General features: G+C 37.8%; 1 long non-coding RNA gene across 4 annotated transcripts in view; it reads right to left on the reverse strand.

Moving 5' to 3' along the window:
* Positions 1–309: 309 nt before the first annotated feature.
* Positions 310–17,895, reverse strand: part of LOC113600502 (uncharacterized) — a 41,807-nt gene continuing 24,221 nt past the window's right edge. Inside the window, exons 1-4 of one of the 4 annotated variants that reach the window (XR_008296166.1) lie at positions 16,794–17,017; positions 15,228–15,511; positions 3,761–3,876; positions 313–1,231 (exon numbers count right to left, since the gene is read on the reverse strand). This is a non-coding gene — a long non-coding RNA (uncharacterized LOC113600502). The other 3 variants (XR_008296165.1, XR_008296168.1, XR_008296167.1) reach the window with 3 other exon arrangements.

A 17,895-nucleotide genomic window follows, 5' to 3' on the forward strand; every position in this document is an offset into this window, starting at 1 on the left:
TATAAATATTTCCAGGTAGGGTGGGATTATTCAGAGAATATTTTTCAAAAAATTCCCCAAACTCTGGCACAGGATTAGCAACATCCCTATAATGTTCTTTTCATTTAAAGAGCAATCTTGAAGAAGGAAAAAAAAAAAACACTGGTTTTATTTATACATTGTAAACAGTCTAGCTGACAAAGAGCTTTCATAAGGATATTTGTTTTGGTGAATTAAATTGGCACTGATGCACAGAAACTGATTGGAGGGAAAAAGGATACCAAAGAGGAAACAACAAAAGAATACAAATTAAAAAGTAATACAAGAAAAGGTTTAGTAACTGTCAGCAAATTATTTATTCACAGCTATTTATTGATATTACACTTCCAACAACATGCTATTAGTACTAAAATCTTGATATTTTAGAGGCAGTCATTTATCTCAAAGTCTTAAGGAACTATTCATTAAATTCCATATACTTTTTCAATATATTTGATTTACGGTCCTGGATATGGCAAAGATAGCAGAATTTTCCCATTCTTATTCTTATTATGTTTTCCTTTCTTCTATGGGTATTTGGAGGGTCATAAGGCAGAGTATCTGAGGTTCCCTGTCCACATTAGATAACTAATTTGACAAAGTCTTAAGTTCTGAAGATCGTTTTATGGTTTGTACAAATTCAGTCTTAGCCAATGTGCTGGAGCTGACTGATTCTGTATTGTAAGAGGTACTTATTAAACTTTCAGGAGGTTTTTAAGCTAGTTGACATCCCAGTGGTAGTTTGAAACTGGCCATGTAGGAGTGTTTACATCATGTTAATTGTCAAATGCTATGAATCAAGACTTCCCTAACCTCATCTCCAGAGCTGATTAATAAACATTTACCAGTAAGTAACACCACTGGTCGAGCTATTTTTTGACTTTTTCATAAAATGCCAAGGAAAATAAAACCTATTATATAATACAGCTTTGACCAAAAAGGCTTCTAAAATATGTTATGTTTATTTTTTTATAAATAATTTCAAAATCTCAGGAATTGGTACTACTAAATTTAGAGAATATAGGCCAATTAAATCACATTATATTGGGCTTATCTGTATTTAAAATTAGAAATGATGTCCTTCAAAGACATACGTTCACTTTTACAGTAAGTTAATGAGTTTCTCCATTCACTCTAGTCTCTGGATTTAGCTCTACTGATAACAGCAATCTGACATCCTGAAAACACATTTATCTTACGAGTAACTTTACATCTGAAAAAAAACACATATATTTACATAATATAGTCATTTGGCATTACTCTGTTGAAGACAGAAAAAAAAAATCGATAGAAATTAGAGTTAACATAAAATGTAAAACCCCTGAGGAGGAAACAGCTTTTCAGGCCCAATATTATTTGGTGACAGTGATGGCCAGGGAGGACTTCCAGGACAAAGTAAGGACCAGATTGAGACCTAAAGAGACACCATACTTTATGTAGTAATTAATACTTAAACTCTTGACAATTCCTAATAGGCAATCAAAAGATACTAATGTTGTTTATACATCAACTTATTAAAATTTTCTCCTACTAAATTGTCATAGGAAAAATAAGGCTGTTTCATTCATTTTGGCCTCCGTTTCACATTTGGGCAAAGCAAAATGCTGGTAAAGACATGTCTTAATTTGTCTGGTGTGAAACTGGCCCTGGGTCTCTGCATAATAAATATTTAGTGCCTTTGTGGCAGCGTTCAGTTTAAGCCAGATTATAAGAGTGTCGTCTGTGTTTAAACATGGAAAGGGTTCACAGTAAGGAGAGAGATCTTAAACTTTTCTTTTTTCCTGGATTTGGCTCTTGCTTAGTATCCCTCAGGAAATGGGCTGTTAAGGGATATGCTGTCACATCACAATTCTGAAAGAAGATACCTTAAAACCACCAAAGTAAACCTTCCTCTGTGGATAATTTAGCAGGCTGATTATAGCACATTTCATCACTGACCAACAGAACAGAAATAACAACTAAAGCTGAAGGCTCATTCCAGAAACATTTCTGAGCAAACAGTTTTCTTGAGGTTTGGCTTCATGGTTTCATATTTAATCACTTCAGCATTTTTCTGGTTAAACAACTCTGATATGAAATGGGAATCCCAGAAAGTACTGTTTTATTCCAAACAGCTGGAAAATTGGTAATTCTTTTTTCTCTCCCACTTGTTATAGATTCAAAAAATCATTCCAAATCCCCAGTATTTATTCTGTTCATTAAATTGTCTTGTTCCATGGTTTTTCAGAAACTTTAACTGGCAGCCCTAATATCTCTTTGTAAATGTTGTCTCATTTTAAATAACTGCTTTAAATAAATAATCTAAACTCAGAACCAGTGGCATCTGGGTGGCTCACTCGGTTAAGCGTCTGACTCTTGATTTTGGCTCAGGTCACGATCTCACAGGCTCACAAGTTGGAGGCCCGCATCAGGCTGTGAGTGGACAGTGCAGAGCCTGTTTGGTATTCTCTCTCTCCCTCTGCCCCTCTCCTACTCTCGCTCTCTCAAAATCATGAAACATTAAAAAATAAACTCAGAACCAAATTTATGGCAGCAGATTCAGGCTCCAGCCCTGCAGCACACCTGATCTACACTCCACATGTAAGAACAAAATTTTCTAGGTCAGGCAGGGCAAGCCCTCCAGATTAGTGAATTGTTACCTCTTCTCTGATTTGCATCGTCACCGTTATTTACAATTTCTAATTATTTAAAAATAAATCAAGTATCTTTGTAAAATTGTAGACTTATCACACTTAATTTTCTTTGTTAAAATCCTACTTCAATGACTTAAAGTCTGAAAAGTTAAATGGCAAAAGGCTTTTTCTTAGAATGCACAAGATATCAGAAACATCGCTGCTTTCTGTGCACCAGTGATAGTCATGAATTTGATTAATGTGTAATCATTTAAGAATCCATTAAGATGGGATATGAGCCAGTTGGTGTGGATCTGGTTGTGTCCGCTTTTGTTTTTTCTTATTTGAGAGAGAGAAAGCACGAGAGCACAAGTGGGGGAGAGGAGCAGAGGAAGGGAGGGGGAGGGAGTGAGAGAGAGAGAGAGAGAGAGAGAGAGAGAGAGAGAATCCTAAGCAGCCTCCACACTCAGTGGGGCTTGGTCCCATGACCCTGGGATCCTGACCTGAGCCCAAATCAAGAGTCAGAGGCTCAACTGACGGAGCCACCCAGGCACCCCTGTCCACCATTTTTTATTGTCTGTGAGGGCACTGAGCAAAATGTCAGGTACCACTGCTGAATTCTCTCTGCAGTGAACAGTAGGTGACTAGGAGGGACTGAAATTCCCAGGATTCCCTGGCCAGGTGCCATTGATTCTAAAACAATTTGAGACTGTGTATTATAAAGTTAGAACGTCAGATTGTATAAATATGAGGTGGTCCAGTCCAGACTGAATCCTAATCAAGTGAATCTCTGAGTGGGCCAAGCAGAACCAGCCCTTTCTGTCCCTTTCCCAGGGATCTGAGAAATGATGGTTTTGGAAAGCACTCCAGCTGCAGTTCCAGCTCTATTTCTAGGCTCTGGGTCTATCCCTTTACCTACAGACCCATTTTTAAACTGCTAGGAAACTGTGGGTAGACTATATAGCAATATGAACTGCATATTTATATGATCCTTTTCTGGATGTGTTTGGATTCTTCACTATGAAAAAGGCATCACAGATCCCACTTAGCATCTGATTCCAAGTCAGTTCCCTGTTAGGTTCTAGGAGCTTTGTTAAGCAGAGGAAGAAGCTCCTTACACTTGGTCTTACCTTTACGTGCAGGTACACTAGTTCCAGATATCCCCAAAGAACTAATCTACGGTAAGTCCAGTAGAATATTGTAAGACACACAGCCTTTCTTCATGTTGGCAGCAACGCTTTGGATGCTGTAAAGTAAGTTGTGGGTTTTTCTTCCTATTGTATTACATATTTTATCAGTAATCTGAAAATCACAACATTAACGTATTTATGCTGCTTAGTCAATGCTAGTAAATTTGCACTGTCAGCATTTTGCATCACTATTTACACTGAATATTCTTCCTGGATGTGAGTTTGAATTGAACAAAGAAGGAAAATTTTTCCTGTTTTTCTGTTTTCCTTCTCCATCCCCCTGTCCTTTGGGCTATTTTACAAAACACTCTCATTTATAAAAGAATAGTGTCTCATAAATGATGAAGTACAAGAATTTTAAACACCTTAATTGCTAGATGTGTTTCAAATCTGACAACACTGAATTCTAACTTAGTGTTCAACATTCTAAATTAACATTCAAAGAAAAAATTTTTTAACCTGGCAATGATGCAAAATATCAAGTTGAAAACCAATCACAAGAAGATATAACATTTTCAGACAATTTAGGGTTTATTGTGTGTTGTGTTCAGGTGCCTGAAAGAACACCAGGGAAAGAATGTACGCCATTTTCAGGTAACTTCATTTTTCATTGTGCAATACATCATCAATTCAAAAGATTTTTTAAAAAGAAAGAATTTTTAGCATTCTTTTCATTTCTTGCTAGATTCTCACTTAATGAGACATAGCGTGTATTTAAATATGTCAGCTTATGTCTCATTTTCCCAAAATTTATGATATACTTTTAACCGGCAGCCTAAAAGTGGAGAAAAAGATTCACAAACATCGTTTATATTTGCTTTTGCCTGACTAATGGTAGTTGTATCACAGGGCCCTAGCCAACGCTTGGGGAAAGCTGCCAAATACACGCAGACAAGCCAAAAGTCCCTAAAGATAAGCAAGTCACAATGCATGGTCTGTGGTGGCACCAGATACCTGCATAAAATAATCTCTCAAAATAAAAGATACTCACTGAACAGAAATGCAGTTTATTTTAACAAACTTTCCTGTAGTAATTTATATCTTTTTTAGGAAATTCCAAAAATATCCTGCCAGGTATTCATGATTGTTTGGGCAGCTTCCCACACGAGGGTCATAAGTCACAAGGAGATGCAGTCTTGGTTCCCTCTGTCCCACACAAAGGCAACCTGGACCATTGAATAATTCCTTGCTTTCAAATTAATGCTAAATGTTGTTACATTAATTAAGCTATTGGTAAGAAATATTAGATTTTTTTTTACAATAATCAGGCTTTAGTTGAATAAGCTGAGCTATAGAAGTGTAGCTATACCTCCAACAACAATTTGGACAAATTTAATCTAAAGGAGTTACAACTTAATAAAAACAGATGAGATTGCATCAGAGCATTTGGCAAAATATTTTCTGACAGTTTTATGTAGTTTGTTTTAAAATATGTTAAGTCAGCTTTTGGAATTTTAAAGATATTTTAGTATCTTCAATAACATAACCATTTAAATCGCATCAGCACATATTTACTAGACTCTTTCTAAGGTTAGGGTTATGGCTTGAAATGATTGCTTTAACTACTTCAGATGAGAAAGCTTTAATTTCAGCACTTGAGTGAACGGATCAGGAATGGCCATGCAACAGAGGTGCTGACTTAGGTTCAACACGTGACTGACGCCGATTGACAAGTATCTCTGACTCCATCCCCCCTCCCACTCCATTGTCTCTGCTTAGTTCCAACCTTTATTATTTATTTTTTTAATTATTTTTTTAATGTTTTTATTTATTTTTGAGAGAGAGAGAGACAGACTGAGCATGAGCAGGGGAGGGGCAGAGAAAGAGGGAGACACAGATCTGAAGCAGGTTCCAGGCTCTGAGTTGTCAGCACAGAGCCTGACGCAGGGCTCGAACTCATGAATTGTGAGATCATGACCTGAGCGGAAGTCAGAAGCTTAACCGACTGAGCCACCCAGGGGCCCCAACCTTTATTATTTCTAACATGGCCCATGACAATAGCCTTCTCTCTAGCCTCTGGGCCTACAATCCAACCTCAATCCACAGGAAGGTGGCCATTTGACACCTGTCCTTAAAGCTTTGTAAATTGTTCAATTGTCTATAGTCCTTAAAAGTTTACTCTGAGAAGTCAACCAATTTTCTGTCAAGCAAAACAAATGATAAACCAATTTCTTCACAATTTATCTCCAACCTATTTCTTCAGCCTTATGTCTAACCAATCCCATATGCACTCCCAAATACCCTAAACTGTAATTTTTATCACAATGGCTAAAATAAAGACTGTGTAATCAGACTGCAGGGTTCTAATCGCAGCAGTACCACCTTCTGGATGTGCTAGCTGGAGACAAAATACTTAATTTCTTGAAATTTCAGTTTTCCCATCTGCAGAATGGGGATCAAAAGGTTGTTGTCAATGTTAAATGACACATATTGATACTCAATAAAGAGTAACTAGTATCAATCACACAAATAAACAATTCATTCTTACATCCATGCCTTTACCTAAAGCTATGTGGCTGATAGGTTCCTCCCCCCTGGAATCCTTTTCTCTGTGAACTCCTATTTGTCCCTCAAAGCCTGGTTCAAATGGCAATTGCCTTTGAAAGCCTTCTTTTAACATTTCACTTGGAAAAAAAATAGCCTTCCCCACTGCAGGACTTACAGCATTTTGTGCATTTCGCACTAGTACAGCCTGCATCTTCATAAGCCTTCTCCCTATACTGTAAGATCTGCATGGAAAACAATAATATCTTTGCATCCCTATATTGTTATGGATGAACTGTGTCCTCCAAAAAAAGGTACAGTAAATTCTTAATACCCAGTACCTCAAAATGTGACCTTATTTAAAAATAGGGTTGTTGCAGATGTCATTAGTTACGACAGCATCAAACTGGAGTAGAATGGGGCCCCAATCCAATATGAACGATGTCCTTATAAGAAGGCAGCAGTATGAACACACAGAGTCACTGGGAAGACACCATATGAAGATGGAGGTGGATTTTGGAGTGATACATCTACAAGCCAAGAAATGCCAAGAATTGGTGGCCTTTATCAGAATCTACGAAGAGGATGGGGTGCCTGGGTGGCTCAGTTGGTTAAGCGCCTGAGTCGTGATTTCAGCTCAGGTCATGATCTCACGGTTCATGAGTTCAAGCCCCACATGGGGTTCTATACTTGACAGTACAGAGCCTGCTTGGAATTCTCTCTCTCGCTCTCAAAATAAATAAATAAACTTAAAAAAAAAAAAAAAAGAACCTATGAAGAGGCAAAGAAGGATTCCTCCCACAGCCTTCAGAAGGAGTATGACCCTGCCAATACATTGATTTCAGACTTCTAGCCTCCAGAACTAGAAGATAATACATTTCTATTGTTTTAAGCCACTAGGTTTGTGGTAGTTTGTTACAACAGCTCTGGGAAACCAACACATATCCCCAAATTCAGGGAAAAAAAAAACTAATATATTTGTGTTGAAGAAGCAAATGACTTCAAGGATTTCACTTAATCAATTTGGGCTTACATAGAAAAATGGGAATATATACAGATGGCCATATTAGAACATCAGAAGTTCTCACTTTAAAAATCTGTAACTATGCAATTTCATATTTTAGTGTCATATTTCAACTTTCTTCCCCATCTAAAAATTTAAGATGATACAGTTCTAGGATTTCGAACATTCCCATATTCCTCCTTGCCTTGTCATCTACATTGTTTATAAAATGGAAACTATTATTAATCATCAGAGTAATTATATGAAAGTTTTTCAACAGACGATTCATTAAAAAATGACACAATTATTTATCTCTATATGTTATCTATAATCTAAAGATATTGTGTCTGAGACTTTAGAAAATTTTTTCCAAAGCATTTTTACTTACAACATGGTTGCTCTTAGTGATCTTTTAATTTATCAGAATGTAGTTATGCTGATATGTGTCTTACCTAGAAATATTCATTTACATGGAAATAACAGTGTAAAGGCAGATAAAAGTAATCTTACATTTCAGGCTAGAGTCAAGGTCTACTCTCTACTTTAGTAACTGTAGCTAAGAGAGAAGGGAAAAAAATCTAGAAGAATTTGGAAAGAGAAATGTAATTCTAGTCACTGTGGTTAGAAGGGACATTTATTGTACAACTGAAAATTCCAAAGTATACAAGGAAGGCAGAATGCCATACTATTTAGTGCCTAAAATAACACATTATAAAGTAAAGCAATTTCATTTTTGGATCATGGAAACTTCAAGACTATGAAAAATGTGCTTTCTGAGATCTCTATGAGCCTTAACTTCAAGAACATGCAGTAAAGGTGCGAAATCTATCATGAAAAAGAAAGCCCTACACTCCCTGAGCCCAACATCCAGTTTCTGACACCTACATTTAATGTTGCCTCTAAACAGATGTCACAGCTTTTATTGTTTATGACTTCAAGCACCAGGACTCACAATGAAGGAAACACAGTCTTTTCTCCAGCTTGTGGAACTCCTATGAGTGTACACATTTAATCCAGTCATCTAATAATCCAACAGTCATTCATTAATCATGAGTTATGTCTGATCCTAGGCCCATCACTGATTTGCTGTGGCAGCTTTGGGTAAGTTATTTTTCTCTGAAGCTCAGTATTCTTATTTGTAAGCAAAGATAATGACAGTATCTGCTTCCTAGGATTGTTGTGATGATTATATAAGAGAATATGCTTAACACAGAGCCTAGCATATAGTAATTACCCAATAAAAGTTAACTGCTATATGTCATCATTATTACTGGGATGTGTTATGGAACTAGTAAGCAAGTTGAGGGTAGGACTGTGCCTATTTCTTAATGGACACTCAATACTAATACCTGAAAGCAGCGAATGTCAAAGTAAGTCTGTGTGCCAAATCCAGTCCAATGCCTGCTTCTGCAAATAAATGCCTATTTGAACACAGTCTCTCCTGTTCTTTTATATGTTGCCTATGTCTACTTTGCCCAGAAGATGTAAGCAGTTGTAAAAAACACTGGATAGGCTGCAGATTCTGACTATTTATTATTTGGCTCTTTAAAAAATAAGTTTGCTAATCCTGTGCTAGAAACTTGCTACTTACTGTGTGGTCCTCAGCTCATTAATGCAGACATGTAGGCTCCCTTGACCTACTGAATCAGAAACTACACATTTTCACAAAATCCCCAAATGATTCACATGTATATTAAGAGTTGATGAGCACTGGTCTAGGCCAGGGGCTTGCAAGCTTTCTGTAAAAGGCCAGATAGTAAATACTTAAACCTTTGTTGCAGGGCTATTATACCTGTTCAACTCTGCCTTCTAACTCAAAAGTAGCCACAGAAAATATGTAAATAAACAGGCATGGTTCTATGCCTTAAAACTCTGTATGGAACCTGAAATTTCAATTTCATACAATTTTCATGTATCACAAAATATCCTTTTAATTTTTTTCAACCATTTAAAAATGTTGAAACCTTGGGGCACCTGGATGGCTCAGTCAGTTAAGTGTCCGACTCCTGATTTCGGCTCAGGTCATGATCTCATGGTTCACGAGTTTGAGCCCTTCATCTGTGGAGCCTGGTGGGGATTCTTTTGCTTTTGCTCTCTCTCTGCCCCTACCCTGCTTGAACTCTCTCCCTCTCAAAACAAACAAACAAACTTAAAAAACAAATTAAATATAAATGTTATAACATTCCTTAGCTTGTGGGCCATACAAAAACAGGCAGCAGTTGGGATCTGGCCTGCAGATCAGAGTCAGCAGTCTTGGTCTAGGCTAATGCCATATCACTGCTTAGCCAACACTCTGTCCCTCCTCTCATGCTCCCCCCAAGACTCTAAACACTTACTTATATTTTCTAACATATGTGACTTTATGTTACTTATCTCCCTTACCCTAGAAAGAAGGGTATGTTACTTATCTAACTTATCCTAAAATACATTTCTGTTCCTCCTATATAATTTCTAACTTGTAGTATAAAGTTCCTGTCAAATGATGTGATGGTGTACTATATCCTTTTCACTGGCAGAATAGAATATAGCACCAAGAGGCTCAGCTAGGAAGCTATAGGTAGATAGACAGACAGACAGACAGGTGGGCAGATAGATACCTTCCTCCAAAGAATAGGAAACTGATCACAACGAAAAACTCTTTTGCTCCTAAATTCTAACCAACCATACTGAGCATTTCTAAATATGCAGTCAGGATTCATATCTGTTTGATACACAATATCCTCCTTCTTCGCCCTTCAAGTGGGCTGAAGTCTTTGGAAAGTGACATAGGAAGTCCTCACATCTTGTCCTTCCTTCTTTCAGAGGCCAGTGAGTCACAAGCAACTGGAAGGAACAGCCACAGAGGGTCCCTTCTGGGAGGAACAGCTTTGCCCCAGCCTCCCTGCTGGGCCCTGGGCCAAGCTGCTGTGGTAATGGGTGATAGGAAGAAAGATGGCTAGAGAGGGGAATCCCCCCTCTCATTTAAGCCAGTGCCCTTTGTTCCTGCTTATACTAAGATGATAAACAAATCAGTTTCATAAAAGAAGCTTAGTTCATAAAAACCTTTAATTTGTGTTCAAAGTTTATTGAAGCTAAGCTCAATAAATGGGTAGATAAGAGGACTTTGTTGACTAAACTCAACATTAATGATTTAGGTTTAACAATTTGAGAAACAAAAAAGTACTCAAGATTCATCAGAAACACAAACTATATGAACTATCTGAACCATTTGGAGGAAATATTCATATACACAATTTCATTTATTACATATAGATATATATGTATGTGTGTGTATATATATATACATATATATATATGCACATATATAGTATATTACATTTTTAATCTGAATGAATGTGTTAGAATAGATTTTGACTTCTGGTCTAGACTACTGCCACATCCTTTTTGACTTACTGACTCTATTTTACCTTTCTACCATCATCCAATTTTCTATCTCCTTTCTAGGGTAATTTATTCTGTGGGACAGACTGAGATAAAAACCTTTTTACATAATCTAACACATCGTTTAATTGTAAATCATTCACCAATGAAGTATTTCCTCTAGTGTATTAATTAGAGTATCTCAGCTATAGCAAACAGAATATCCTGGCTTAACTAGCCGAAGACTTATGAAATTTATCATTTTATAGGAGAAATTTTGAAGTGAGGCAGCTTCAGCGTTGCTTAGTTCAATGCCTCAACAATATCATCAAGGATCCTTTCCATTTTTCTATATTGCATTATTCAATATGTAAGCTTGTCCTTAGGCTAACTACCTTATATCTTAATCAGACAAGGTAATATCCAGTAAAAATACTGTCTTTTTGTGTCTCTTTTTAATGTTGACCAAGTTTTTCTCTAAGCCCCCAGAAGATTCCACTTCATCGTTCATTGACCAGAAAGGTATCAAACTTCTTACTAAAATATAAATAGCCAAGAATGAGATTACCATAATTGGATCAGAAAAGTATATGGCCATGTGGAAGAGATTAAATCACCTGAACAAAGATCAGCATTAGAAAGAAGAAAAGTGGGGAGGGGTGTGGGACTTATCACTGAGTAGTCAAACAGTCAACACTACAACCAATAAGAGGTATCCCACTCATCAGCTGTTGAAGAAAGCTAACTAATTTGCAGGAAATAGATAGTAACTGGGAGATTCTGACTGTGACTATATAACATGAATACTGGATTAAAGTAATATAGATCTGAAGCAGACTAAATGTAATTATAAAATTAAAGGCACATACCACAATCTAAGAATAGCTATAGAATTTGGCAAAACCTAGCCCTAGCACCTTTCAGTAAACCAATGTCCATCAAGTAACTCAAGTGGTTGTAATTTGTAACCTTCACTCAAGCCCCAGCCAACTTTCCCCATGATATGATCAGTTCTAATTAATATAATTATGGGCCAATTAGAATCTGCACTCTTTTTTGTTCAGCTCAATCAAAATACTTGCCACTTTAAGAACATTCCATTGACTCTTACATTCCTCTCATATTTTTTTGTTTTGTTAGATTTTGATCACAACTTTACAGTCATTCTAATTTTCACTATTTGTATTTGTCAACAGCAACCAACACTTGCCTTCACAAGCAGGTACTAGGGAGTGGTAGGGACTGTAGAAGCATACGCTCTACTTAAAAGATTAGCTGCTTCTCAGTTTGGCTGACTAATGCTACTGAAAATGTGAACCCAATAAGGTAAGATTTTCCAATTTTCCAAAATAAATCGGGAATCTAGATGTTTATGTAGTCATGTCCCAATTTGCTAATGTGGGCAATTAGTTACTGGATACCGATTACACAAAGGTATTCATTTTATGAACTTCCTTGAGCTGCACATGTTGATTTGTGTATCATTCTGTATTCAAGAATAACATGTACTTGAATACAAAGTTTACTTTAAAATAAGCAAACAAAACAAAACAAAACAAAAAGAAATTCAAGTTATAAAAAAAACCCTCTAAAATGATCTACAGGTTATCAGTTTGTGACTGCCAGGGGTTTGGGGGGCGTGTCTCTTACAGCTTCATTTCAGGGTGCTGCAAGTGGGTACAAACAAGGCTTGGTCATTCAGTGGTTGATGGATGATAGAGGACTGAAATTAAAAGAGAAGTTGTGTATTCTGTTCTTTCTGTCCCTCCCTGTCCACCCTTAGTGTCTACCCAGCAGCAGAAGTATAGAAACTTGGTTTTGTAAGCCAAGAGGAAGAGCAGAACACTATTTCTGAAACCCAGATGGTGAGGAGTAGCCGTGGCACACAATTACCATTTACTTTTTTTTTAACTACAGTAAAACCTCGGGTTATAAGTAACTTTTGCTGCGAGTGTTCTGCAAGACGAGCAAACATTTCTAATAAATTTTAACTTGATAAAGGAGTGCTGTCTTGCAATATGAGTAGTATGTAATGCCAAGTGTCACACGATCACAACTGAGCCAATGATTTTTCTTCTCTCTCTCTCTCTCTCTCTCGCTCTCACTCTTGCTCTCTCGCTCTCCTTCTCTCACTGCGGGATTGTGGGTGATCATCAATGCAATGTCACATTTCCATGAAACCCTCAAAATGAGGCAAAAAGCAAATGTCTTTGTATAGGTTCCTTGTTAAAAGTTGCACAAAAAGAAAAAGATTCCGTTGAGCCAATAGATAGCAGTGATTCCATTAGTGGTAGTGAAAGTCGTCCTACACGATAACCCCCCTCTCTTGTCTCCCTCACAGCAGCCACAAAGGTTTTCAAAGGTAATATAGGTTAATTTGTTTATTTTTCTTTACATTTTGTATTTTATTTATTATTTTGTATTATATTACAGTATTGTAATCATTTTTATATGAATATTTTTGGGTTGTGGAACAAATCATCTGAGTTTCTAGTATTTCTTATGGGGCAATTTGCTTTGATATACAAGTGCTTTGGATTACAAGCATGAATTATGCTCGCAAACCCAAGATTTTACTGTATTTCTTCAAACTAGGAAACAAAAACCTATTCTAAATCTAACCTATTCTAACATTAAGTTTTCCAAATATAAGATAGAAAGCATATCAAACAAATTTCCTTTTATAATTTAAAAGTGCAAGTTAGAAACTGACTGATACTTGTTAATATATATCAGGACTTAATGTGTTTCAGAGATAGTTCTTTATCTTACCTTCCTGCCATGTTTTGCTGTTTTTTATAAGAATGTATTATGCAGCAAGTAATTTAGGATGGGATTATCTCTAGTGGGCTTCATAACTAATTTTGTTGGAGAACTATTTCTTTTAAGTGTTTTGCTGCTAAAAACATGACAGAGCTACTCTGTTTTTCCCATGAGTGTTCTGAAGACACATTTAAACATTTCTACCTATGAGAATCTGCTTACTTCCCCTGCAGAATATTGAAGGGGGGAAAAAAGTTACTATTTGACCAGGAAAGACTAAGTCATTTAAATATGATCAGATATCTAGAAATAAAATAGCACATTCCATGAAGAAACTGAGAAATCACAACATAGATATATTGTACATGAGCAACTCAGAAACACAGTATAAAAGAAGAGGAACATAAGTGATGTTTTTAAATTAAGCTTACTAGAACATGAAAATAACACCAACACCACATAAATTCAATTGGTTTTTCTTACATAGGACAGAGTAAAAAAACAAGTAAAGATAAAAACTGGTGGTAATAAATTTCTCCATTCCTTATGCTTAAGGGTAAATTCTAGCTTGAGAATGTCTGAGGGTTCAATGAATAATATTTCCCTTAAATCCAAAGTTCTTCCTTAATAGATTTTTAGACAACTATCTGCTCCTCGATAGTACTCAGTCTTAGTTTATGAATAAGATGAAAAGAGTTTATAGGGATAATGTCTTTTACACATGGCCCTATGTGCGTTCGTATATACACGTGTGTGTATGTGTGTGTATACTTGCATAAACTGTTTAAAATGGAAATGTCTCCAGAATAAAATGTATCCAGGATAAAATTACTAACTGGATTCTTAAAAGATGTAACTACTGCCTCAGAGTCTTGGGAAAACTGTTGCTCAGAAGCTGCCAGGATTCCAAGATATCAACAAGGAAGTACAAGAAAATGTGGGGAAATTTTAATTAAAAGTCCACTATCTAATCTAAGGTGATTTGAATACTTCTATAGATGTTTATGAAATTTTATCACGTATCATACGGTTCATAAAACACACCATTTATACAAACAATAACCATATAAGTCAAACTCTCTAAACTGTCAAGTTACCCTTAGCTAAAGCAATCAATTATTTACTTTGATTTAGTACATCACCCTAGATTTTTCCCGTTTAGGAAAGACTAAGTATTGGTAAAGCAGCTAAAGACACAGCCAAGCTTCTGACTTTTATCCTTTCTCTCTAAAAGGTATTTAATAGTCATCACCTTTTGCAAACAGATAAAATGTTGGTTTATGTACATTTATATCAAGTATCAAGAACCCGGAATCCAAAAGATCATTTTGGTCTTTTTAAAAATGAGGGAAAAGTAGGGCAAAGGCATTCCCCATATGTGTGCTTTACTCAGTTACTTTTGCTACTTTGGCTTTTTGTACATGTGCTGCCAAAGTGAGTGCAGGGTGTCTTGCAGCCACTTTGGCTTTTTGGAATGGAAGGTGAGATCTCAATAAAGATCAGACCCTTATCTCACCCAGCTAACTTCTTTTTCTTTTAATTCCAGTATAATTCCAGTCTAATACGTAGCACATTTCTTAAAGGCCCTTCCAGTCCTGTGTAGTCCATGATCCCATGAAGACTTGCACAGACCCTGACCACAGCAAATTCAAATTGTTCAATAATAATACACCCTTCAGATAAATGTGACTTTTAGTCTATGTGACTTTTAATCAAAAACAAAATGCAGGGTACAAAATTTTCCAAGATCTCATTCTAAGATTTGTTGTCTATACTATTAACCAATGTTTCACGTACCTTTATTTAAATCTTCTTAAATTAGAGAAAAGTTGAAATCTTCCCACCACCAATGTCAACCACCATCATAGAGTACAGGTGCGCAGCCTCATGTGTTCACAAAGTACCTTCCAGATCCCAATAATCTTGAGCATTCTTTGTTCATGTGCCTCAAACTCTTCTGTCCACAGAGATCACTGAAGAAGGAAATTTACTGATCAACATTATTTGGTTGGTTTTAAGAAGACATTTTGTGGTATCATAGAGAACATTTCACCAACATCGTAAACCATTCATGTGGAATTCTGGAATACAGAATACAAAATTGTATTATTTTTATGATTCCAAATATCAACATGTGACAGAAAAAATAATAATCACAAATATCTACACTGGGAACCATACGTCAAGACATATTCTTATTTTGTGTTTATTTCTGAAACTATTTCTCTTCTATCTAGTTCTAGGACTTTAAGCCCAGTGGAAGGGAGAAAAGGATAAACATGAAGCTATATCTATCACTAAAGCAATAGGAAGAACACAGCCCTATTTATTTGTTGATAAGATTTCTAGAAGCTAAAAATGGAAAGCAAGACAGGAAATAATAGTTTATTTATAAATAGCTTATTTATTTATGGGCCAAGCAAGAGTTAATATAAATAAGCCCTATTTCACTCATATTCATTGTTTAAAATATCCCCCTCATCTTACCTAGTTTACAACTACTCCTAAATTTCACTCTTTGCCTTAGTGCTATTTCTCCTTCTCTGTTCTCCGTGTCAACATGGTGGCAGGTAATAAAGAGCTAAACCAAAACCATAGGCTTCTCATGACCCAGGTCTTTTTCTCACTGACTTTGCCAGGCACGACTTCTGCTCTTTCTATGACCCTCCTCGTTGCTGAGAGTGAGCCTGTCCCTTCAACCACTCCCCACTCCTCCACCTAACTCAAGTATATTTCAATTCCTGAAACTCCTCTGCTGCTCTTTTGAATAAACTCTGGGACCAGGTTTTTTTTTGTTGATGTTGCTGTTCCTGTCTCTACGAATTTTCTTTGTGTTTACCCACACCAATCTGACCTTCCCACCTTCCTCATCCCCCCATTTCCACTTCATGAGTGACTTCAAATGACAAAAGGGAAAATTCTGAAACAGATCAAATTCCTGAATGAATGAGGGAGCATTAGGGACAGTCTTACAGCTGCAGCCTACCCCCTGCAGTTGTGATTGTATTTGAGGGCACCAAAATGAAGTCTTAAGTAGAATGCACAGTTGTTTGATGAAGTTTAGCAGTAATAACCAACTGGTGTTCTGCCAGAAATTCAGTTTTCCCTTCTATTTTCCTAAACACCGTTAACATTTTTTTTTAACGTGATGGATTTGCTAAGGTAACATGTTTTATCTCATTACAGCCTGAACTTTTTAAAAATGCCTTCTGCAAAAAACAAATCTCCAGCATCGTACCCTTACCCACCTTCCCCCAAACATTCCATCACCATTTTTTATTAAAACTCTCTCACTGTGACACTCCAAAGACATGTCTGATTCCACCCACCCAGGGGGTGGCAAGGCTAGGATGCCAGACCTACCTTGGCCACCGGAGGCACTGGGCAGGTGAGGGCGGCAGGGACAGTGGTTTGTGTGAGCTCAGAAGCCCAGGGGCAGGTGGTGTTTGGAGGGAGCCAGGGGAGACTAACAACAGTGGCCTGAGTCAGGAGCCGGCAGCCCTAAAAGCAGAGAGCGCCGGGTATTTTCAGCAGGCTCCGGTTCAGCGTGTTCCCCTGCAACAGCCCCTTAATTTCTGATACCAGCTAGAAACACTTGCCTGTCACTGAGATCTTGTTGCTTGGCACTCGAGCATGGGCACCTGCATCCCACCAGTCGCCCCTGGAGGCTGCCGGGAGCCTTTGGATTTGCGCATGCGCAGTCTGTTCCTCAGAACGGGCCTGCGCCAGTGTGGGGGAGTCAAGGCCCGTGGGACCAGGCCGGCGCTAGGCCCGGTCCCTACAAGCCCTCACCTCTGCTCCCCTTTGATGGGCGGTAGAGAGAAAGCTTGGGCCAGACGCCTTCATGCCAGAAACTAGAACCCTCTATATGTGTGCACACACCTGTTTGGTGGAGGCCAGTGCCCTAGATGCGAAATTTACTGTACTGTTGCAAACCCAATCCCGGCTCCCAGTGGGCGACAGCAAAGGGAAGAACTCTTCTAGGATCCACTCGTCTCCCTGCCAGGCTTCCCCCTCTTTTTTTTTTTTTTTTTAATTTTTTTTTTAATTTTTTTTTTTCAACATTTATTTTTGGGACAGAGAAAGACAGAGCATGAATGGGGGAGGGGCAGAGAGAGAGGGAGACACAGAATCTGAAACAGGCTCCAGGCTCTGAGCCATCAGCCCAGAGCCCGACGCGGGGCTCGAACTCACGGACCGCGAGATCGTGACCTGGCTGAAGTCGGACGCTTAACCGACTGCGCCACCCAGGCGCCCCCAGGCTTCCCCCTCTTAAGCCTTGTCGGTCTATCCGCGATCCCCCTGAGATGCAGCTAGGGACAAGGGCCCGGGAGAAACGAAATCTCTCCTTAGGAGAACAGGAGGAAGAAGCTAGAGATCTATATACCCACCCCACCCCCCACCCCCCCGCCGCCATGCTCTAGGAAAGTGGGGGGGGGGGGGGGGGTCAGCAAACAGTCCACAC

Source organism: Acinonyx jubatus, chromosome B1 (assembly GCF_027475565.1).
Source record: "Acinonyx jubatus isolate Ajub_Pintada_27869175 chromosome B1, VMU_Ajub_asm_v1.0, whole genome shotgun sequence".
Lineage (NCBI taxonomy): Eukaryota > Metazoa > Chordata > Mammalia > Carnivora > Felidae > Acinonyx > Acinonyx jubatus.